Source organism: Lipotes vexillifer, unplaced genomic scaffold, assembly GCF_000442215.2.
Source record: "Lipotes vexillifer unplaced genomic scaffold, Lipotes_vexillifer_v1.1 scaffold248, whole genome shotgun sequence".
NCBI lineage: Eukaryota > Metazoa > Chordata > Mammalia > Artiodactyla > Lipotidae > Lipotes > Lipotes vexillifer.
In genome coordinates this window covers 604,009-628,640 of record NW_006777568.1, presented here as the reverse complement: position 1 = coordinate 628,640, position 24,632 = coordinate 604,009, and positions in this window count along the sequence as shown.

The following is a 24,632-nucleotide window of genomic DNA, read 5'->3' as shown; positions in this document are numbered from 1 at the left end:
AAAGAGTGAGCAGAGGGCAAACCTGGAGGGTGGGCTTAGCAGCGGGAGAAAGGGCAAGCATGTCTAGCCGACTCCAATAGATATGTTACATAAAATTGTTCTAGACTTGGTCTGCAAAAGCCAGTGAAAGTATCAATCAGCCAGGCAGCCAGAAGCACTCGAAACCCTGCTCTCGATAAAATGCTGTCCACCATCCCTTCAACAATTCAGGAGGAAAGCTGCTGGTCTGCTTCTGTGCTAAAAAGAGAGAAAAAAGAAAATCAAGTGCATCCTGATATCAGGTAAGTTTCCCTTCTGCTTACAAACCCAGGTGAGGCCGGAAAACGGCATCTCCAAAGCAAATGTCTGCACTGCCATAGAATGCCCCCCGCGCTCACGGTCTGATTTATCACTGCTGTCAGGGCCCTTTCCAAGACTAATAAATGATTACAAAGTGCCGCATTGTATCTCATGCCTTCTCTTCTCCCAAATCAAATCCAATAGCGATGCCTTGGGAACGCGTTCTCCAAATCAGGGCCAGTGTCTAAACTTGTCCACTCATGGCCCATAATCAGCTCTCTTGGAAGTGCAATTCTGCATATATCACTTGAAATGAGTCCTTCAAAGAAATAATAAAGAAGCTCACATGAGCTGGAATGTCACCTATCTGCTTTGACGATTCATTTTTTTCTTGGGATCCAATGACCACACCTTTATTAGGCCGTGCTGAGGGGCATGTTTATAAATCTCAAAATGCAAAGCAGTGGAAAAAGCTCTTTGGTGGTGAACCATTAACTCAACATTCTCCAGAGTGAACAACATGTGAGCCATAGAAATCTCATGAGAGAGTTAAATGTGAATCTTACTGTACTGGCTTTTAAACCCCAAAGATGAACACACTGCATAGGTAATGTGGAATAAACCCAACACTGTATGAGTTTTAGGAATTCAGATGGACATGTGCTCTTTAGACCTTTGCCAACATAAATTTTGCCTTCAATGATATTTCCCATCCTTTGAAAGGTGGGTCACTCACTACATTCTCTTGCCACTGGGTGATCAGAAGAACCAAAGAAAATAGGCGTTAAGTTGACAAAACATCCCGTACATCCATGTGAGTAAAAAGGAAAAAAATAACCAAGATCTTCCTTGTGCCACTTTTCAGGATTCCTGACATCTGTCGTAAAACTCAGGCCATATGTCTTTTCCTTCCATTAAGGAGACTCGTCACATAACCAGTGCTAAGTCTCTGTCAAAAAGAATTATTGACTTATAAGCATATCTTCCCCCACCCTGCTAATGATTTCCACAAATACACCCACTGATCATATTTTTTCTATCCTTTCCAGAAATTACGGGGAGACCCAGGGGGCCATCTGGGGTCTTGAGCTTAGGGATTTGACAGGTAATGTTAATGAGACGCACATCGGTATTTATTTCAGGATTTGTTTATTTAGAGTGGAGCGTTCTGGTTGCATGAGCCTTGCTGAACTGGCACTAGAGAAAGAAGGGAGGAAGGACGGAGGGAGAGGGGGAGGGGGAGGGGAGGGGAGAGCAGCTAGAAGCCCCTATAAAGCAGCTGCACAAGCACCGTTTACTGCCCCTTCTACAGAGACTGCATTCGTCTGCCCTCATATTGTCAGGCTGACAAGAGGAGAAAAAAAATTAACCAAAAGCCAAATCAAATAAATGTGCAACTCATAAATTCTGCAGCTAAAAATTTACCCCTGAGGGATCGCAACAATGCACCGTGGAAGGCTTCCCCCCTCCTGCCCTCATAAAGGCGGATGATAAGTGAAGCTTCTCTGCTCGGCACCGGGAGGCTGAGTCTAGAAGAACAGCGCCAGGCCACACTTCCTCCTCCTCTACTTAACGAATTTATACCCACCGTTGGTGGGCGGCGGGCGTCGAGCTGCTCTCCGACGTGTCAGCATCACCAGGCCCGCGTTGCTAAGCAACACGTGCCTGGACCGGGCTGGCTGTCAGAGAGCCGCCTCTGGGCTTCGGCTCTGGCTGCGGCTGCTCCTGCGTGGGTCGCTGCGTGGGGGAGTGGGAAGCGGAGCTTGAACCACCGACGCCCACCAGCCACTTGATTTTTCGACTCCGAGGCTCGGTATGTCGTTCCGAGCAACACTTGTAATAATGAACATCCATCCTTCTTGCTCCCAAGTATCCAAACAAAAAACGATGGGAAACCAGATTTGGAGAAAGCCGGCTTGCTGCCTTCCACAGATCAGCCCTCCAGAGGCAGCAAGCAAGACTTTCAAGGTGAAAACGTTTATCTAAACAATTAAAGCTCTTGCCGCTGCCCTGTCTTTAGTGCTTTAGCTCTACCTGGACCATGTTGGGCGTGCTTTAGTATTTGGGAACAGTGGCCAGTACGGCCAGGGGTCCAGGATGTAGAACATCCATGATAAAGACTCTGCAAAATAATAGGGTTTTTCTTGCCACCCCGATAGTCCTGGAGAATTACATTCTTACTTGGCAAAACTCACAAACCCTCATCTGCAGAGCACCATCTTGTGGCGGGCAGTACTGATCTCTGTACCCCTACTCCCAAACCAAGGGCTGGGGCACAAAGACCATAAGACCCAGCACATCCTTCAGAACCTGGATTATTTTTAACGGGAAAGCAGCAGGGATGAAAAGCTATGATCGCAATTAAAAATCAAAGAGATGGAAAATTAGCTTAATATGCTTCTAGATGATTCATCTAAATTCAAACTCGATTAATAGATTAGTGAAAATGCAACATATGCGCATTGGCCAAAGCTTGTGTCACAAAGGGAAAAAGAAAAACCCAACTTTTTTTATAACCACCAAAGATAGCCACAGTCAGAAGTGTTCATAGAGTTTTTTTCTCAGATTGCCAAGAAACAGGAAGATACTTTTGCTCTCAATTTTCACTTGCAGTGATATTTCATACAAGGCATTTGTAAACTAATCTCAGCAAGTAAATTTTTTAATGTGAAATATTTAAATGTGTTTCTACTAGCTGAAAAAAAATGTCGTTTTGCTGCTTCTCTGAGATAAAAGGACAGTGCTGGCATCACCGTATCTCCCTATGAACTGGAACTATAAATTCAGTACATCTGTTTGTCTCTTAAACTCACGTAGGTAAAATCGCTTTCTATCAGCAAATGTACTCAACTTACAAAGTCCTTATTTTTTAACTACGCATTCAAGAGAATAGCCAAGGAAATTTTCAACATGCCCTAACCACGACTGCAGTATTTTGTAACAGCACTTTCAGATGGCAAAAGTAAAGAGTTGCTGTTGTCATGATTTAGGTTAGATTGTAGACTGTAATAAAACTAATCCCTCCATGATGCAGTAAGGAGCCCGGGAAGGTGACAACAGCTTTTAAGAAAACAGAGTATACGCTTTTATGTTTTTAAAATAAGAACAAATGAGTCACTGTCAGAAATGTTTCTTGTGAATAATTATTTGCTGATTATCAACACTCTGTTAAATTAGGATTTTCTCCTTCTGCACGGGTGATAAAAGAATTGATTAGCTGTCACTTTTAGGTGCTGAGTGACACCTATCTGAGTTAGAAGGACCTCTTTTTGCTGTTTTCTTTCCAGAACTGTAGGCGTTTTGACTAACATTCTGTTCTGAGTCTTTTTGGCTTAGTCCCTGAAACCCTGAGCCTGCGTTCTAGAAAATACACACACAGGAATAGTTCTCTCCAAAAGGAGACACCCTCAGATCTGGCCGCACCCTTATTTCATATCACAGAAGAGTAGGTCAATAAATCAACTAAAGGTAAAAGTAAAATCTGTAATAACCCATGACCACTTCATCCTCCCACATCGCAGCACATAAAACTTTGTGTCAAAAGGTCTCACATCACGAGAATTAATCAAAAGACTCTTAAAATACTCTGTGCACCTACTTCCGATGGCTAATTTGGCTTCCCTATGACGAAGCACTCATTTTTTTATCTCAATCAATTGGTACAATATTCTTTCCCATCGATCACGGGGGGTGGGGAACAGTAAAATTCCACTCTTTTGTGAGAATAAAGCAAAATTAAGCCAAAAAGAAAAAATAGTTTCCTACCAAGGAAAGCCTGCTGCAACAATGGAAAACAAAGAGTGAGCGGAAAGGGGGTGGAGGAGAGAGGCAGCAAACGCTGCAGAGAACCCAGGGGAAGCCTTACAAATGGCTCCACCAGAGCAGAAGGAATCTCAAAAGCATCAGCGGGCCAAATGCAGCTGAGAGAAAGAGCCAATAAGAAAGCCAACAAGGTGGCTGGACCAGATGAATCTGATGGGATGGCTGTGAACAACTCCCAGCTCGACGGGGAGGACCACGGTGGTCGAGAGGAGACAGGTCGAGCTTTTCTTTCCCAGGAAATGAGAGGGAAGTGCCCAGAATGGCTGAGAAAACACAGCCTTCGTGGAGAGGAAAAGAAAGGAATTGCAAAAGTTAACTCAGGCTCCTGGACGAAGCCAGGAAAAGGCTGGTGCTGCCAAGCGGTGGGGTCAGGGGCAAAGGGCAGGGGTCACCCACCCCCATACCCCCAGGGCAGAGCCTACAGGTGGGAAGGCCCAGCCTAGCCGGGGGCCAGAGGCCCCGCATCTGCCACATCTGCCCCACTCCCACCAGCCTGCTCACACCTGCTTCTGTCTTGCTGGACTGGCTCCGGTCCCATCAACCTTCCCAAGACCTGGACTGAAGGCATAGCCAGCACTGAGTCCCTCCCACCCCCGGGGCCCCTGCCAGCTTCTAGAAGTGCCTACAAGGAGGAATAAGACACTCTGACAGCTGGGGACACGTCGCTCCCCGCTGGCTTTTCTATTCAGCAGATGCCAGGGCCACAGACCAAGTGCTCCTTTTAAAGGGCCAGGCACTCAGCGACTGCTCCAAAAATGGAACCAGAAACCCAGTTCCTGCAAGCAACGGGCAAAGCAAATAAAAATAATTTACTGATAATGCGTGAAGCCGATGTCAGACAGGTAAAGCTTAAATTGGGGGAAAATAGGTTGCCTCAATACTTTTTGTTGGAAAAGATGCCTGATCAAACTATTGTATTGCTGCACCAAACCACCCATTCATACATAACATGGAAGGCAAGCAGATGATTGTGCTTCCCGGGCAGGGCACATGGAAATACTGCTGCACCAGGTGCTTTAAAGTTTCCCCCAAATTTACATCAGCTCGTTGTACCCTCACAGCACCCTTACAGGGTGAGCTCTGATGTCCATTTTAAAGCTGTAAAAACTGAGGCTCAGACACTATTTATAATAGCCGGGACATGGAAACAACCTAAATGCCCACTGACAGAGGAATGGATAAAGATGTGGTACATATATACAACAGAATACTACTCGGCCATAAAAAGGAATGAGATAATGCCATTTGCAGCAACATCGATGGACCTAGAGATTATCATACTGAGTGAAGTAAGTCAGACAGAGAAAGACAAATACCATATGATATCACTTATATGTGGAATCTAGAAAAACGGTACAAATGAACTTATTTACAAAATGGAAATAGAGTCACAGATCTAGAAAACAACCTTATGGTTACGGGGTGGGGGAAGAGGGGGAGATGTAAATTGGGAGATTGGGATTGACATGTACACACTACTGTATATAAAATAGATAACTAATAAGAACCCTACTCAGTACTCTGTAATGGCCTGTATGGGAAAAGAATCTAAAAAACGGCAGATATATGTACATATATGTACATGTACATGTATGACTGATTCACTTTGCTGTACAGAAGAAACTTAACACAACATTGTAAATCAACTAGACTCCAATAAAAAATAAATAAAAGATTTAAAAAACTGAGGCTCAGCAAGATCAAGGGACTTGCTGGGCACCGAAGTAGGAAATCATGGGCTAATGTGGATGAAAGCCATAGCTGAACATCTGGCCTCGGATCCAAGTGCCACCCCGAACTGTGTTCAGCCGATGACTGGGATCTGAGGTCCTGATGGAAACCGAAAGAAAGGAAGCCCTTCTCCTGTAGCAAGGTGTGAAAGCTAGTGTTGCCGGGGTGAACCCTTGAAAGTACAGGATCGGGTCAACAACAAAATAATGTTTAGTATATCTCATGCAGTAGGTGGGACATACTTATGCAAAAAAAATTCCTTATTTATCTGAAAGGCACATTTAACTGGGTCCTCCATATTCTACCCGGCATCCCTAGTGAAGGCGAATGTTAGCTCCTCCAGCCCTTCTTCCAACCCAGGAGAAAAAGCCCTGGGGACAGATGAAAAGTGCTGGGTGGGTCACGTGCCCTTGCCAGAGGCCAGCACTGTAGGGCGTTTTTCTTTTCATTTCATCTTTTGTGAAGCCCTTTCTCCCATTATCTCATCGAATCCTCCCTACAGGACTAGGGCATGGGCATCATTATCCCCACATCATGGACAAAGGAAACTGTCACTGAGTTTGAAGCAACTTGGAAAAGTCAGGGACAGAGCCAGGGCAGGAGCCCCCGAGTGTGAGTCCAGGGCTCTCTGTTTAAAACGAGAAATTATTCCCTGACCGATCCTCAACCACTGAACGGATACTCCTTAGCCCCTTTTAAGAGCCACAGCTGCAATTTCCTGTTCCCATTTTGAATCCAACAGCATGAAAATGTAACCTACCGAGGTGTTATCAACATCATTTGGGGGCACGGTCTGTAAAGTACAAGATCACCGCAGCTAAAGGCACGCTGAGATCACACACAGAGTGCGGGACCCAACGCTCTTCTGAAAGCCCAAAAGCTGAGATTAGAAATAAGTTGAAAAAAAAAAAGTCTTAAAATGAGATGGATTCATTATTCTCATCTCCATGTTCCAAATCTATTAATCCTCTAAAGTAATCTTTGTCCGGGGTGCGTAACTGTATCAAATACCCCTGCTATCAAAGCTTTATTTCCTTGAAAAGGCAAAGATAATATGGGTTGGGTATTCTTCTACACATAATTCATTTAAGTCAGAAATGTTCTCAAATGGCTTCTTTTTTTTACCGCTCTCCAAGTTTACGTGCACCCTGATCCAAGAAGATATAAATTACCATTGGGAGAAGGGGGCAAGGCTGATCTCTCCCAGGACACAAACACCGAGATTTCAGCTCCCTGATAACTTTTATTTTGCTGCTAATAAAATGGGGTGGTTAAACCTCCATGGTAGAGTAGGAATATAACACCAGAGTTAAGCTTTAACGCCAGCAAAAACTCTATTAAAATGTTGCCCCAGAGACTGTAAATTTGAATTCCGGCGCTGCTAGTCAGGTTGGACCTGGAAACTAAGAGGAGGAAGTTCCTAAGTCCTGCGGAACAGGCCACACAGAAGGATTTTTTTTTTTCCTTAGTCTAATTTCCTTATAGAGGAGAAAAATATAAACAAGTAAGAAAGGCCTCAAAATTTGGAGCTGACTTAGGAGAAGAAATAAGCTCCAAGAAGCAGAGTACTAGTCTCCGGCTGCCCCTGCGCTTGGCCCTGAATAGGTAAGCTCCACAGACAGGACAGGTGGAAAGAGAAGGAAGATGGACGATTTGCACTAACATGTATTTCACTGGGAGAGCTGCTTTCAGAAAGATGCGCAGCAGAAAGCAACCCAGTTTAGGGAGAAACACATGACACTCGGCACAGCCTTGACCTGAGGTGTGGCAACCTGGGTGCCAGGACCAGCTCTACCTCCGGCGCACCAGCCACTAACCGCCTGAGCCAGAGTGTCCTCGCCCACTAAATGCAAATTACAGTCCAAGGAGATTTGAGAGGGTCACAGCTTCAAAGAATAGACATATTTATTAAAATGCCTGGGGAATCTTAACATGCCTAAGAAAAAGTTGTTTATGAACGTGGCAAATGGTCTGAATTCAGTGTTTGTAGAATTCACTTACTTATTAATGCTAGAAATTTCCTTTAAAAATAGACGAGGGATAAAAAGCCAATTACTCTTATCAGTAACAGTCACTTTTATCCAAACTTTATTTGGAAGAATAATATTTGTAATACCAACAAAATGTCAAGAATTTTTAGAATAAACAAAAACATTAATAGACTAGGCTGGCATTTTATATTGCAAAACTGATAGCATGAAAGAAAATTAGTACAAACCTATTAGAACTGGCGAAAATGTGAAGGGCACACTGGAACAGACGTGAAAACTAATAGTCTACCTAAGACTAAGAACAAATTAGAATGCAGGTGATAACTGACAGCCAGGTTATCAAACTTCTGGTCTTTGAGCGAAGGCGCCAACAATATTCATGTTACAGCATGCTTGCAGAACGACTGTTCAATATACATTTTACTACCGCAATCAATGAATTTAGCAAAGATGTGTTTAAGAAGAGAGTATTTGAGGATTACGAGCAGGCCTCGGAAATGAAATGGAGGATAAGCTAACAAATCTATCAGAAATAAGACCAACAACTTAAAATTTAAACCAATCTTGAGCATATATTTGAACTTGGATATGCAGAAATGGTCTACAGGTCCCTGAGGTTCAGTGATACACTCCAAGGATCAACAGCCCTATAGACAGTTAAATTACTCAGAAAGCCAGGGAATTTATCAAACATGAATTTCAAAGTGGATTCTGGCCTCCAGGAAAAGTGGAAGTGCCCATTAATGTACGTACAAAATAAATGTTGTCCGCAAGCTCTTTACGCTATTTATATTTTTGACCATAAATTGGCTAAAGGTTTTTAATGTGCATACAGTGGGACAGAGCCCTCTCTCTTTAATAGAAGTACTCTGGGTCCAAGTTCTGCAAAACTATTCACAAATCCTAACAATGTGACCGTTGTCCTGACCGGTACAACACAGAGAAATAATGTGCCCCGTTCCACATCTCTTGGTGCATCATTTAGAACCAACTCCGATTTAAGAATGTTAACATTAAATAGATCTCGCACATGGAGGCGATTTGTACAAGCCCGTCGTATATCATAAATGAAAATTATAAAAAGCTCTGCAAAATTTGTTAAGGCAGATGGGCTGGAATCGGAGGAACACCGAAGTACGCAACAGTCTTTAGAAATTTAGACGGTATTTAACTCATAACCTCTATATCTATTTTATTGATCAAAAGAAATGTTAACTTCATCTACTGTTGACAGATAATTTATCAAAAAATGTTTCAAAGAAGAGAATATTTCATAGCTAAGGGGGCTCAGGAAATTAGTCACTGGCCTTTGGGCCTGAGCTGTCCCCAGGCACAGGGGTGGAGCATCGTTTCTGGGATGATGGAGCCCCAACCCAGGGGACGAAGGAAGGCAGACAGGTTGGGCTGGGCTCGAGGTAGGTCCGGAGTGAGGCTTCACCGCACATGGCAACTCCACATGCCCCACCATTTCCTTGCCCAAGAAAAGTTGGGATCCAAAAGAATAAAACCCCTCTTTCTGAAGATGGTCCAAGCACTTGGAAATGTGCTCAAGAGCCCTCAGCCTTCACATACTTTGGTCCCCTATCAGAGTAAATCATGCTAACTTTTCTCTTTCGCTCAGCAATTTCCACTGTTTTCTATAAACTGAGTCCTTCTAATTGAAAATCATTGTCTGCCCTCTAATCCCGTAACTGGCGCCCAATGGCTGACTGGCTGACGAGGCCAGAAACCCCAGGGGTCCCGAACATTCCAGCCCCCCCCGCCGGCAACATTCACACCTAATGGCGCCCGGCAGTAGGAAGTTATGTGACCTAATATCAAAATTCACACTGCCTCCGTCTCCTGGTGATTTTAAAGTCTCTCCAGATGTCCTGATAATGTCATCCTCCTACACCCAGGTGAGAGAGAACAGGAGGCCAACTCTTGCGGCCTCCCTTTCCCACATGTGTGGAACAAGGCGGTATTTTTGGTGCTCTGGAATGTTCCTTCTGACCTGAGAGTCCTGAAAACTGTGTGCTCTTTCACGTTCACGTCCATCTCCCTCTGGCAAATGAATGTACAAAGTAGCATCCCTTTTTCAAAGATGGGGAGACTGAAACATAAGATTTACATAAGATGCATCATCACGAGATGCCAGAAGCCACGTCAGTGGGCCTGCGGACGGATGGTCTGCCTGGAATGTGCCCGTGGACCGTGGCTGTGATCGTGTCATTATGAGCCCTGCTACTGCACTTCAGGGTGTGGACGTCCTTCTTAGCTCCCATTGCCTGCAAGAGTTTCAGATGGATCCCTTTCCCGAGGTGTCTGGACCCAACAGAACTCTGGACGTTTGGCAAGGCTGGGAGGTGGCCTGAGAGCACAGTGCATCCTCAGGGACCGGGGCTCCTGTCCGTGAGGCCAGCACAAAGCTAGACTGTCCTTGCCTGGCCGGACCTCAGCCTCACCCACAATGGCCAGCCCTGACCAGGACCAGACACACTTTGCAAATCTACCTCCTCATAAGCAGAATCTCCAGCAGGAACTGACAGTTTGGGTTCCCTTGTGATCTATACTGGGGGACGACTGCAAGGCCCCTCGGCCCTTTGCCCAGAGAGGGGGCCTGGAAAGTACTCTGCCCCTCGCCATCCCAGTCCCAGCCTGCGCCCACCAGATGCTCAGGAGACCCCGGGAAGCCACATTGTCTGCCCCTCCCCACCCCCCGGCAGGACTGAACCGTGTTGTTCACTTGGGTCTTGCTACTCCCCCCGGGGCCTGTGGACCGTGCCTTCCCTGTGCGCCCAAGACGCCAGACAAAGCAGCACTGTGCTCAGACCCAGGGGGAGTAGGCGCCTCGGCCCTCGGCCAGCCCTCCACTAACAGGCCTGTATTAGTCTGCTGGGGCTGCCATAACACCATGTTGCCCCAGGGCTGGTTTCTCCTGAGGCCTCTCTCCTTGGCTTGCAGACGGCCACCTTCTCCCACGGTCCTCCCGTGATCCCCCATCTGTGTGTGTCTGTGTCCTCATCTCCTCTTCTTATAACGACTCCAGTCCCGCGGGATTAGTCATACTGGATTAGGGCCCACCCATATGACCTCACTTTACCTCTATCACCTCTCTAAAGGCCCCTTCTCCAAACGCAGTGACACTCTGAGGTGCTGGCAGGACATCTACATGTCCATTGGGAGAGGTGGGGACAGAATTTAGCCCATAATACACACCGACTTGGCTTCCTGCTCCCTTCCGAGAAGCTTGTTTATGCTACAGAGAGCTCATCACCAAACTGGCTTCTCTCTTCTCTCGATCGGTAACAACGTCTGCCCAGAAATGACGAGGGATAATGCCACAGCTGCAAGACGAACTGGAGGGAATTCTACCCAAAACGAACACGACAACCTGGTGTGGCGGCGCGTTTCACAGCACAAAGCCCTCTCACATGCATTGGAGTCTTTGATCCTCCAACCCACTCCGTAAGGGAGGCTGGGGAGGTATTAATCAATGAATACAGATTAATTTATGAGATGACGAGATGCAGAGTACGTTGCCCAAGGTCACACAGCTAATTACGGCCCAAGTCTTGAGACGCCAAGAACATTCTCCTTCCACTACCCCTCGTGGTCCCCTGTGCAATAAAGGGACGCCTGGAATACAGGTTCACAGCAGTTCCTTCAAGTTAAAATGCGTTTATCATCTTGCCTAAGTTATGACCCCAGCTTTCCCACCAGAAGATCGTATCACAATAAAAAACACACAGCGTGCAGGTGGCTAACATGATTTATTAAATTTTCTCAATTTCATGTATTAGGAAGTTCCTCCACACGGGAAAATTTTCTAAATATTGAAAACATATGTACATAGGACAAAGCTCAGGGAAAAAAAAGGTTTATTATAATACATCACACATAGTAAATGTTTTTTTAACAAAGTCTGCATGAACTTTCCACATTAATCAAAAGTGAATGCTGCATGATTCTGTATAATTAACCAGGAAGGCATATTACAAGTGATAAATATCACAGGCAATAAAGTGAAGTGAACGAATATTGACCTTAAATGCTCGTTAATAATGCAAGGTTTTTGATGGTCCACAATGCAATTATGACTCGGTTAACTGAAGGGTCAAGTTTCCCAGAGATTAATAATTGGACTTACAGTGGCCTGTTCATCAGAGGTTTAGTAAATGCTGCGACACGCCCCCTTTAGGCTCCCTTAATATCTGAATCAGAACCTCAGTCCTTTGATTTCCTGTCCTCCTTGCAAAGCCACGGACTCAGAAAAGGAAACGCATTCCACGTGGAAAGAGAGTCCCGAGATGGTTTGGCGGCCGCTAGAAAAGATGTGCTTATGACAAAACACTCGAACCTTGGCTTTGAGAGTAAGGGGCCACCTCAAACACATCCGGAGGGGAGCAGCTGGACACACCACGAGCCAACACCTGTCCGCCTCTGGACACAGCTTCTGGCTGGCCTCACCAGCCTCTGGGACCTCCAGGATGGACCCTGCCCCCCAGCAGTGGTGAATCTGAGGCAACTAAGAAAGATTCCAAGGACACCTAAAGAGACTTTACAAATTACTTTGTATTTACAAGATGTGGGAAAGATGAGACCAAGTATAACCTCACAAGTCAAAACATTCCATCTCCTTTTCTGTGCCTTTTGGGCTAATAAGGTCCTGTGCGACCCAAACAAATTCAGAACGTCCCTATTCCCACAGCTGTCTCAACGTTTCAAGCATTGAGACCCCTTCCACAAGGAGAACCCCTGCCATCTGTGCTACAACACGCCAACTGAGGCTACACCTGCCAGCCTTTGAGTCCTCCTGAACCTAGACCCCTTCCTCCTTCCATCACTGCCCCCTTTACCCCCATCCATTCCTCAAAGCTCAGCTGAACCAGCACCTGGTCCAAAATCCAGGTAGCCTCTTCTGTCTGCGACAGCACATGGCGTTAAGGGCCCTCCATCTGTTTGGATCACAGGCGCGGTCTCAGCTTCCTTCTTCCTCCCTGTACACTGAAAGCGACTCCTGGGCCGGAGCTGAGGGACCTCACTCCTCTATCTGCCACTCACCCCAGCCTGGTGCCCTCCATACAGCAAGTGTGAAGAAATGCTTGCTGAACGGGAGGCGTGGGTGGGGATGACATGGCCCGTGTTTCCTGCAGAGCCACAGTGTCAAGATGAGTGGGATGCAGACGCGTGGGAGCCTCCGGGTCCGTGATGTGCAAGTGCAGCTGGGTACAGGTGGTGTGAGAGCCATGACTTCCCCACGGAGACGGGCTCCCCGGGGGGGAACCCAGGGAGAGCACAAGATGCCCTCCTTGATGAGTCAAAGACAGCTGGGGGCTTTAGGAGAGCACGAAACTGCAAACAACCTGAGTGTCCAAGAGTAAGGGGTTGGTTTCATAATTATGGCACATGCGCTGAGGAAATATTACAAAATCGTGTTCTGATAAGCATCAAACAGCACATGCATAGCAACACAACTGTATGAGAAAACATGTGGACAGAGGACAGACAGACGCAAACCTGCTAACAGTGGCTATGACCAGGCGGTGGGGTCACAGGTGATTTCCGCTTTTCTGTAAGTTCCACTTTCTATATGTTCCAAATTATCGAAGAGGAATATACAGTGTATGCGGGGCGGGGGCTGCAGCGGGGGGAGTACGGTAGGATTTGCACTGGGCTCTGTCTTGGCAACAGGAATCACTATAAAAACACAGGGAATTCCTGTGCTCTGAGCCGAAGTGTATTTGGCCACGAAGCATCCAGAGGAGAGAACGTGCCGGGACCGTCCAAGTCCCCCCTGCACGATTTGTAACAGCCCTTCCCAGAGCACAGGAAATACAGAGGCGTTTCATAGAAGGCAAAGCCAAGTGCCCGAGTCCAGATCCACTGGCCTCCTTCCTGCACTGCTTCTTCCTCTCCAGCCCCGCTGTCCTTACCTGGAGCCCAAACCCAAGCCAGAGGTCCCGAGATGAGTACCAGGGCCATCCTCCTCCGTCACCACTCACCTCCCTCCCTGTCCCACTTCTCTCGAGGGCACCCACATTCCTCTTGCCAGATACGAACCCAAGCCCGAGAGCACTGGCCGGGGGGCGCCTCACATCACACTCACTGCTCCCCTCACTTGGGGACCTCAGGTCTCCATCGAGGTGTAGTTGGAAGCAGTGACCCAGAGGTGAAAATCCCTTATCCCGTGACCAATCCCTCGGGCTGGCCAGTCACCTTTATCTACAGTTTCTATAAAAAGAATCTGCTGTGAATTTTCACTCTGCCCTCATATGCCCACTAAAGAGATCTCGTTTCCTATGGACACATCTCCACCTTTCGGGGGCCGGCGCCGTCAGCCCACCCTGAAAAGCCGGCGGTGCTTTGCAGAAGCCTTCACAGGGCAGGATAGGCCAGAGGGAGCCTGGGGGTGCAAATGCGGACCCTTTTTTGGCGGCACTAAGCACTCCCATGCTCATCAGAAGCATCAGATTTCAAGCCAAAACCAAACCAGAATAAATGGCATCCTGGCAGCACTATAGTTTATGTGTTGTTTTTATTTCCTTTACTTGTCTTTCAGTGTAAACAGTCCATGTTGTTCTAAGAGGTCAGTTTTATGGGCCAGAGCACCACCAAACTATTTAGGTTTAAAATGACACTACTGTTTAAGACCCAGTAATTTCCAGAACCCATGATTTACTGCTGTGGTGCTCCATAGGCTCATTTCAGACCTGCGAGAAAAACTAGTCAAAGTGTTAAATAAACATGAAATCTGTGCCTTGGTTTCTTTCCAAAAGTGCAAACACTGTTCCTCTGATGATTAAATACTGCTTAACATACAACCAAGTGACTATTTCACTGCTGCTTCTTCCCGTGGCTTCATTTTATGTATTAATTATTTTGTGTTCAGACAAAGACTTTAATTAGGAGTCATAAAGGGTTTCTGAAGAGTGAATAAGTAGTTCCATCCGCATTAAACTGATAATAAACAGACATTTCTAAAACAAGGAGCTGCCCATGTGAAAGCCTTAACTAAGCCTGAATCTATTAACTATTAACTAAACTCAGCCTCATAAAATATTGTTTGGGGATGTTACATGACAGTAAAAATGATTCAGATCACCTTTAGGTCCTTAAAGAGGAAATAAATTAATTGAAGTTTGGTGGACATTAAAGGTTGAAACTTGCCTTTGAATGTGAAAAATTCAACCAACGTTTTCTTAAGCTCCAAACACTGATAATTAAAAATTGTTTCATTCTTTGAAATGACAGTACAAAAGCAAAAAAAATTTAAATATGATGGCTTTTTAAGGACAAGAGGCAAATATATGTGCACTTGATCACAATGAATCTGGAAAAAAGGAAACAGGAAGGTTAATTCTGCCCTTTAGGCTAAAATTCTGCTCTCTACTCTCTGTAACGGAAACCACATTATCTACAATGTCCCTCCAAGGAAGGTTCTGAGAAGCAATGCATCCTGCTGGAAGGGGCTTTTCTTAGCTGCCTGTATCCAGAAGGTTCTGGTTTAAACACCCAAGCAGCTGCCCTTCCCCAGATGTTCTTACAAGATGCCTGGCACCTTTGCTGCTGTCCACAGCGCCTGTGGCTGGATGTGTACTTACCCGCGTTTTCAGCTGTATTTTGCTTACTTGCCTTGAGCCTGGCGCCGTCTACTTTGCCATGGCTGCTCAGATGCTGTTTTCTGGCGCCATAAATTCTTCGATCTGGACTCATCCTTAAACAGTGTCTTGGCCACAGGGCTGGGAGTGGTGGGCTGTCTCCTACTTAACCCTTAGGATTCAGCACCTGCCCCAGGGGCCTGCCCACCCTCCAGGCCAACACTATGCCCTCCTTCACACTCCCCAGCTCCCCCTGTAATAGGGAAGAACAAATCTGACTCCATACTGGATCTGTCTCTTTTACTTTAACCTTTGTATTCTATTGCCTTTGCTCCGGTTAAGAATGTTGCCTACAGCCTGAAATAGACAGGACAGCCCATTCTCAAGGCTCTGACCTTTGAATGTAAACACTTCCCCATTCCTATAGAGATAAAAAGTTGCAGAACAGAGAATGACATATGTCTCGTTGGAGGTTTACAGGAACATGGTGACCTGACCTCCGTGGACAGCTGCAGGAACAAAGGAATCGGACACACGCCAAGAAATCTGCAGCAACCAACCACGCCCCTCGTCACCTGGCCTTTAAAACTCCTTTGCTGAGTTTGCGGTTTTCTGGGCCCGAGAACCTGTCTCCTTGCTCGGCTCTGCAATGAACCTTTCTCTGCTCCAATCTCCGACGTTTCGGTTTGTTTGGCCTCACTGTGCGACAGGCACACATACCTGCGTTCAGCGACACCTGCAGTCACCTCACCCCCACTCACTGCGGGGTCCACGCTCACCCGCAGTGGGTCCAGTGTGTCTGCGTCTCACACTCCCCTACCAGCCCCTTGCGGGTGGAGGTCTTGCGCACACGCCCCAGCACAGAGTCCGCAAGGAAAAAACTGTGTAAAACGAATGGGAGAGCAAAATGAAGGCAACTGAGCTTCCTTAGCCTCTGGCATTGGGCGGGATTTCGGCTTCACGCAGAACAGGGAAAGGGCCCAGCTTTCAGCATCACTCGTGTCAACCCGCCACCTCGTCCTGGGTGTGCCCCCAGTGGACAGTTCTTTCTTCCTGGGGGTGTCTCCTCCTGACCCTGCCATGTGGGGACAAAACTGACGGAGGCAAATCTCAGCTCAACAGGGGCAGTCACGATGGGCTGGGCATTAGAGTGACCAGTCAGCCACAAGGACCTGGCCGGAGCCCCTGACCAACTGAGGGCTCCAAGTTGGATGGGGATAACCACCCACCTCAGCCTTTGTCCCCTGAGAACCCTGCCTGAGAGGCGCAGGCTGAGAGGGAGCTGGACAGAACCCAGGAGGAGCTGCGACAGCCTGGACCCCTGGGCATGGGCCCCAGGGATGCTGGGCGGCCTCGGAGCTCTCAGGGACCTAGAACAGGCAGCCTCCTCCATCTACCGGGGCCCTGGGGCCCCGAGCTATGTCCTGGGACAGCCTGTCCATCCTGTCACCATGCCCAATCTTGCCTCTAATGATAAATGCTCTGGACGACTTTGCTTCTGCTGCAGGAATCCCAGAGGGGCTATAAGATGGGGCCCTGGGCAGGGAGGAACAGGGGCAGAGGCTTCCTAGGTCCGAATCCTCCTAAGTCAGGCTGGCCTTCAAGGTACAGCCAGGCTCATGCTGGAGGGAGGTGCTGAGACCCGCCAGTCCGGCCGCTGCCTGTTTCCATGCTCTCTGCCCTCCGGGGACTTGTCCTCAGGGTCAAGGGCCAAGCCCTGGTCGGGCCTGACCTCTTCTCCCCTGACTGGTGCCATGTGTGACTATCCCACTGTGTGCCCCTCTCCCCCCTCAACCCAGAGCCCCTGTTGCTTCAACCCCCAAGTCCCCCAGGACACAGGGCTCGGCCAGAGGGGAAAGGGCGTTTTCACCAGAAGAACTCCGGAGCCCCAGCCCTCGGGAGGGCAGGCCGGCACACACCCCTGTGTGTGCATTTCATTCACATAAACCGAACAGAGGACAAACTAGTGGTGACCAGTGGGCAAGGGGAGCGGGGGGAGGGGCAGGACAGGGGAAGAGAGTAAGAGGCACAAACTACTATGTGTAAAATACATAAGGGGCCTCCCTGGCGGCGCAGTGGTTGGGAGTCCGCCTGCCGATGCAGGGGACGCGGGTTCGTGCCCCGGTCCGGGAAGATCCCACGTGCCGCGGAGCGGCTGGGCCCGTGAGCCGTGGCCGCTGCGCCTGCGCGTCCGGAGCCTGTGCTACACAACGGGAGAGGCCACAGCAGTGAGAGGCCCACATATGGCAAAAAAAAAAAAAAATACATAAGCTACAAGGGTATATTGTACAGACAGGGAATATAGCCAGTATTTTATAATAACTTTAAGTGGAGGATAAGCTACACGAATATTGGATCACTATGTTGTACACCTGAAACTAATATTGTAAATCAACCATACCTCGGTCAACAAAATAAAATAGGCAGAGTACTTGAATAGACATTTTAACAAAGACAGCGTACTAATGGCCAACCAGCACATGTGCCCAACATCACTAATCATCAGGGAAATGCAAATCAGAGCCACGAGAGATCACCTCACACCTGTTACAAAGGCTATTATCAAAAAACAAGAGATAAATGCCGGTAAAGATGTAGAGAAAGGGGAACCCTCTGTAGGCTGGAATGTAAATTGGTGCAGCCACCGTGGAAAACAGGCTGGAGGCTCCTCAAAAAGTTAAAAATAAACGACCATATGATCCAATAATCCCGCTTCTGGGTACGTATCCGAAGGAGATGAAATCACTATCTGAAAGAGCTCTCTGCACTCCCATGTCCACTGCAGTGCTACACACAATAGCCAAGACACAGAAACAACCTAAGTGTCCCTCGTCATCACATGAACGGATAAAGAAGATGTGTTATACATAACACAATGGAATATTATTCAGCCACTAAAAAGGAAGCCTGGCCTTTTGTGACAACACGAACTGGAGGGTATTATGCTGAGTGAAATAAGCCAGACACAGAAAGACAAATACCGTATGACGTCTGACATCAGTAACATGTGGAATTAAAAAAAAAAAAAGAAAGGTGGGGGGCCAATTTCATAAAAACAGAATAGAATGGTGGTTGCCCGGGTCTGGGGGAATGAGGAAATGGGGAGCTATAACTAAAAGTACCTTTTGACCTATAAGAATAAGTTCTGAGGATCTAATATACGGCACAGTGACTATAGTTAATAGTAATATATTAATTATCTGGACCTTGGTAATCATTCCACCATGTACATGTATATCAGATCATGTTATACACTTTATTGACAAATAGAATTGTGTGTATTGACAAATATAATTTAAAGTTGAGGGGGAAAAGAAGCAAAGATAAACCAGGATGAAAAAAGAGAGAGAGGGCTTCCCTGGTGGCGCAGTGGTTGAGAGTCCGCCTGCCGATGCAGGGGACACGGGTTCGTGCCCTGGTCTGGGAGGATCCCGCATGCCGCGGAGCGGCTGGGCCCGTGAGCCATGGCCGCTGGGCCTGCGCGTCCGGAGCCTGTGCTCCGCGGCGGGAGAGGCCACAGCAGTGAGAGGCCCGCATACCGCAAAAAAAAAAAAAAGAGAGAGAGAGAGAGAAATCTCCAGGCCGTGGCACAGTGAATAACTCGTTTCTTATGCTAAGTCACCAAGAATATGAGCAAGAGAAAAACAATGATGCTGAGTGTGGTCTTATTGTTAGAAAGGAACTCGAGTTTCTACCCATGGATGAGAATTTCCCAGGAGCCCCTGATAAGGACCACTAAGCCGATGGGCACGGTTGGCCACTGTAGGTGATTAAACCACAGAACGTCGCCTAAATGTACGTGGCTATAGGCAAAGACAGACTTGTTGGGAGAGAGAGCTCTGGACGTGGCATGAAAAGTGGGCTTCCAGTCCCAGGGCAGCTGCTTCCTAGTCGGTGCCTGAGACAAACTACAGAACTCAGAGTCATCATCCCTATAAAGCAAATAAAACCGCCGTCCTGGGACCACAATCAGGACTCAATGAGATGATATCAGAGAGTACCTCCCAGAGACCAATTCCACCAATGCTTGTCTCCTCAAATTCTTATGGCAGATCATCTGCTTACAATTTAATCCATAAACAAACCTTGCTTCGCACACCTCTGTGACCCACTGCTCCGTGTGTATGACTGCACCCTACAGAAACAACCTCACAAGCGCTCCCAGAGAATAAGCAGAGATGCCCATGGTAGCAGCCTTACAGAGGTGAAAGACTGGAAATAACCTAAGTGCCCATCAGGAGGGGTCCGGAAAAGAGAAAAACACACTGCAGCTATGCCGTGCATACCACGTAGCGTCAGGAAGACGAGCTCACGGGGAATGAGGTCCAAGTGCTCACGGGGAATGAGGTCCAAGTGAAGCGGGGAAAGCAGCATGCAGAGTCAGATCCTACTTATTTAGAAAGACAGACAGACAGACAGACAACGACACACAAAGTATTTACTTCTCATTTTACACCTTTTGTGTTGTAGGAATTTTCCATTTAAGATGAAAAGCCAAAAGAAAATTTCCTATAGTCAAAGCAAAAATCTTTGCATCTGTCCTCACCTGACAGAGAGAGAACAGCTTCAGTGCATCATCATCGTGGTGATGTACCGAGGTGAGGGGAGAGAGAGAATGAAGGAGAAAACTATACACCAAAAGCCAGGTCAGGACTCGGCTCTGCTCACGTGGAGATGGGAGATGTGGTGAGTTGTACGTCACTGTCTCCTTTGTGTCTGTGAGATGTTTCAGGCCGTGGCTAAGCCCCAGTGACAGCTAGCACACATGAATTCAAAGGAGCCAGGCGTGACACAGGCCTAATTAGGAACTCAGAATAGAGACCCAAAAAGAAAAAGGATGATATACAATGGTGAATATAGTCACAAGCTGCCAGCTGCCAAATGTCTGCACTTTGAATTTCATCTCCAGTTGGGTGAAATGCCCATGGATCCCAGGACACTGGAATAAAACTCCATGTGGTTCCATTTTTATGGGTGAATCTGAAACCAGGTGGTTCTGGAGAGAGAGTTCCCATAGCCCTTGCCCTCCTGCAGTTCCCCTGGATGCTTAGAATGTTTTCCTAAAATGAAATTACAAACATGAATCTCTTATATGCAAGGAAACTTTCATACCAAGTATGCCAATTACAGGCTTGTCATTTTCCCTCTGTAAACCCCAATTTTTAGCCATAAAAAATGTGCTTATGATACAACATTTTGAGCTCAAAAGAATCTTTTTGTGCGGGGGGGGGGGAGGGGCAGGGGAGGACTTGCAAATGTCTTCTTAACTTTCTTAAGGGAAAACGATCATACAGAAATTAACCATTTTACTGGTTTTGTTCAGAATTCAGTGATCCTCTGCCCTCGTCTTACTTCTAAATTTTTTTAAATGTTAAGTCATAGGATAATCTTCTCTAAATGTATGGGAAGGGGCTCTCCCGGAGATGGAGCGAAAAAGTAAGTGCGTAGGGAGGGAAGCAAGGATTTTATAAAATAAGGCCAATAAGGAAATGCATGCAATGATTTCACATTGTTTGAGCCCTGGAGTGCCTTGATGATAAATAAGTCTATCCCTCCGAGCTTAGCACCTTCCAAGACCTGTTTTCTGAGGCGTGGGCGCTATGGTGTTGGGCAAACAATTGGCTTTGAAGCCAAACTTGGAACTGCCTGTCGTTAGGAGTATTAAGCCATATTCTTAACCTTATTTCAATGGAGGGGTTTTTTGTGTGGTTTAATATAGCTATACCTTTTTCTAGCAGCCACATACTCTAACTCTGACACATGTGAAGATAGAACATCTACAGGGAAATGTAGAATCAAGAGCCATAAGACACTGGGTTACAGTTCATGAGAATTTGCAATTTAAGTACATGATGACTGAAAAGGGGATGTAGATGCATCGGGAAATGTATCTTTCAGCTGCTACGTCTGCAAGTAGGTTAATTAAGTCACCAACGCTCTGCAGAGCAGAGTGTAGAACACCGTGATCAAGTGAGCTCTTCTCCGGGGTTACACGATTTATAACCCACACCATCCGCGGAGGGGCAGCCCTGCCAGACTTCCGAAGAGACGGCTCCGAGGCGCTCGGCTCACCCGGCAGAGGAAGAGGGAGAGGATAGCGCAGCGCGCGTCCCTCCAGCGCCCACCGCCGGGCCCTGTCCTGGCCGCGCCCCGCCCCTGCGCTCAGCCCTCTGGGCGGCGGTGGGCGGCCCGCCTGGGAGCCTGGACTTGAAGGGGAGCGTGGCTCACACCTCCGCCAAGGAGGGCAAAGGGGCGGGGCTCCCGTAGCATCCCAGACAGCGTCCCCTGGGACACAGAGGGGAGCCTGCTTCCCCCCCATCACGAGCCTTTTGCCGCCAAGGAGGAAACACCCCACTTCCATCTGGTGCCCACCCAGTCTGATAAACACCCCGGACCCTAGAGTCTGAATGCAATACACACAGCCCTAGGGAGTGGGCTGCACTCAGAGCTTCTGTTTCCAATTAAAGCACCTAATGTAGCCTTGGTCTTCAGCTGCTGCACCTGGAATAAGGAAGGTGAGGCTGCACTGAGTAGTGTCCACGCATCTGCCCTCGAGGGACGCAGGCAAACCACCCCCCATGCAAAATGTGTCCTCTGAAACCCTCCCCAGTTTAATCTGCCCCAGATCCTGCCCTCGGAGGTCTTGGTTAATCCCCGTAAACCAGGGACAAGGGACCCAGAGCGCTCCCCTAAAGGCCTCACCCCTAAAACGGGCAGTGGAGGTTGGAATGTAAAATCGTTGAGACTCAACAACGCTCCATGGAGCCCAGCAGAGCAGCAGGGTTGCTGATCGGATGGAAATGGCTCAACTATGGGCAGCGGGTGGGAGCGGGAATCTGTGCGTCCAGGATGCACACAGGCCCCTCGATGCCACGCTTGCGAGTCACCCCACGGGGAGGCTCCTGCTTCTTACGTCCAAAGGCACCTCCAGATGCCCGCCCCGGAGAGAAACCTTCGGGTCGCAGGTGACAACACCCCCAGGAGTGGAACATGGGCCTTATGCAAGCCCCCCGACAGCCCCGTGGCATCTGGTCCTCCATGCCAGTCCTCCGGCTTGCAGTGGCTTCAAAGTTAAACAGTCTCTGCTCCTTTCCTCTTCCGCCCCGGCGCCCACGGTCCCATAGGCAATCCCTCGTGCCTTTCCTAGTTGAAGCTGCTCTGCCACACCGACGGCTCACAGGATAAGATGGGGCAAGCCCACCTCTTCTCACCGGCAAGACAGGACGATACTGCACACCAGAGAGAAGGTGCATGAAGCTCCCGGCACAAAGCAGGTACTCAGCAAGTGGTAATGAAGAGTCGACATGAGCAGAACTGGGGAGGGGTCAGTATTAAAATACTCAACAATCTCTTTCTTTTAGAAAAATATCTTATATCCACTCTTCTTGGAGGGAAATGTCCCATTTGGTTTGCCTGGCAATACAACACCCTTTCTCTTGGGTGCTGTGGTAGGCCGGAAAAGGGTCCCTCCCCCGCCCAAGATGCCCATGTCCCAATCCCTGGAACCTGTGGATGTGATCTTACATGACAAAATGGACTTTGCAAGTGTGAATAAATTAAGGATCTCCAGGAGGGGAGATCATCCTGGATTATCTGGTGGGCCCTAAATGCCATCACAAGTGTCCTTATAAGAGGGAGGCAGAGGCAGATTTGACAGTTACAGAGGAGGAGGCCATGTGAGGACAGAGGCAGAGACAGGAGGGATGCGGCCACAAGCCAAGGCACGCCGGCCGCCACCAGAAGCCGGAAGGGGCAAGGAAGAATCTTCCCCGAGAGCCTCTGGAGGGAGTGCAGCCCTGCCAACACCTTGATTTCATCCTACGGGTACTGATGTCAGACTTCTGGCCGCCAGACTGTTAGAGAATAAATTCCTGTTGTGTGAAGCCACCCAGTTTGTGATAACTTGTTGTAGCAGCCACAGGAAACTCTTACAGAGACCACGGTGTAAACAGTTTTACGAATAGATAGAGCCCAGTGCCCTGCAGGCTGTTGGTATGAATGGAGAGAATGCTCTGGGCCTGCCCACTTCAAGGGGGCAGGATGTCCTGCTGCGGGTTCAAAAATAAAGAGACACCCTCCCACTTAGAAGCCCCAGCACCTCCCAGTTCCTGGGCCAAAGAAGCTGAAGATATGCTGTGGGAGAGAACAGAAGGCCAACACCTTTCCGCTCCGGGTTTTTTCAGCATAAGTACAATACAGAATGCATTTACTTTGCCAATAATGCCCTCCAGCACCCCTATACCCTCACTTCAGCCTCACTCTATCTCTACTTGCTCCCTGGAGAACTCAGAATGACTTAGGTGTGTCTGCATCAGACTCTTCAGAATTCAGAGAATGAAGCACCCTGCTCATTATAAAGAGGGAAACCACATAATCAGTTGTCTAAATGAGGACAACATGTGAACAGTAGCCCCACAATAAGTAAGCCAGGGCACAAGGTTACCTTCACTACAAGGCAGTGCTCCTCAAACTTTCACATTCGTGCAGATCACCTGGAAGTCTTGTTAAAAAGCCAGGCTCTAGTTCAGGAGGTCTGGGGAGGGGCCTGAGCTTTTGCATTTCTAACGCAGAGGCTGCTGGTCCCCAGACCACACCTTGAACAGCAGGACTGCAGGTCGCTTGCATTTGTGAGCATAGAATGAACTCAAAATGTATTTGTTCAGTGAATGAAACATCAGAGAAGGAGGCCTACATTGTGAAACCCACAAGACCAGTGTTGTAGGGAGGTTCCAGGGATGGTTTCGTGCAAATACGTTCACATTCACGTTTTTTCTAAAAGCTGTACAAAGAAGTAAATACCGAAGGGCATCAACGGTCACGAGGATCACAGCAATGGAAGTATCAAAATTAGACTCTGTTTTTGCTACAGAAAAGATAACTTGAATATGGAACTCAACTTGAAAGACAAAGTCAACAGGACAAATGTTGAGCAAATGAAGAGCACGCCACTGATGGGCTGTGTGCTGCCCACTGCAACGGACTAAACAAAATGGTATTTTAATGCTCCAGACAAAACCAAAACAACACAGTCACCTTGAATACAAGATGAACACTGGATGAATGTGGACGGAGAAGAAATACAAGATGGTGGGGCAGGGGGACAGCGGCAGGCTGGGGGATTGGGGGGGGCTCTGCGTCTAGAAGCAGGGGGTGGCACCCAGGAGTTAGACTCCAATGGTACAAAAGGGACTACAGAGCTTCATCGGAAACAGATAAATTGGGGCTTCCC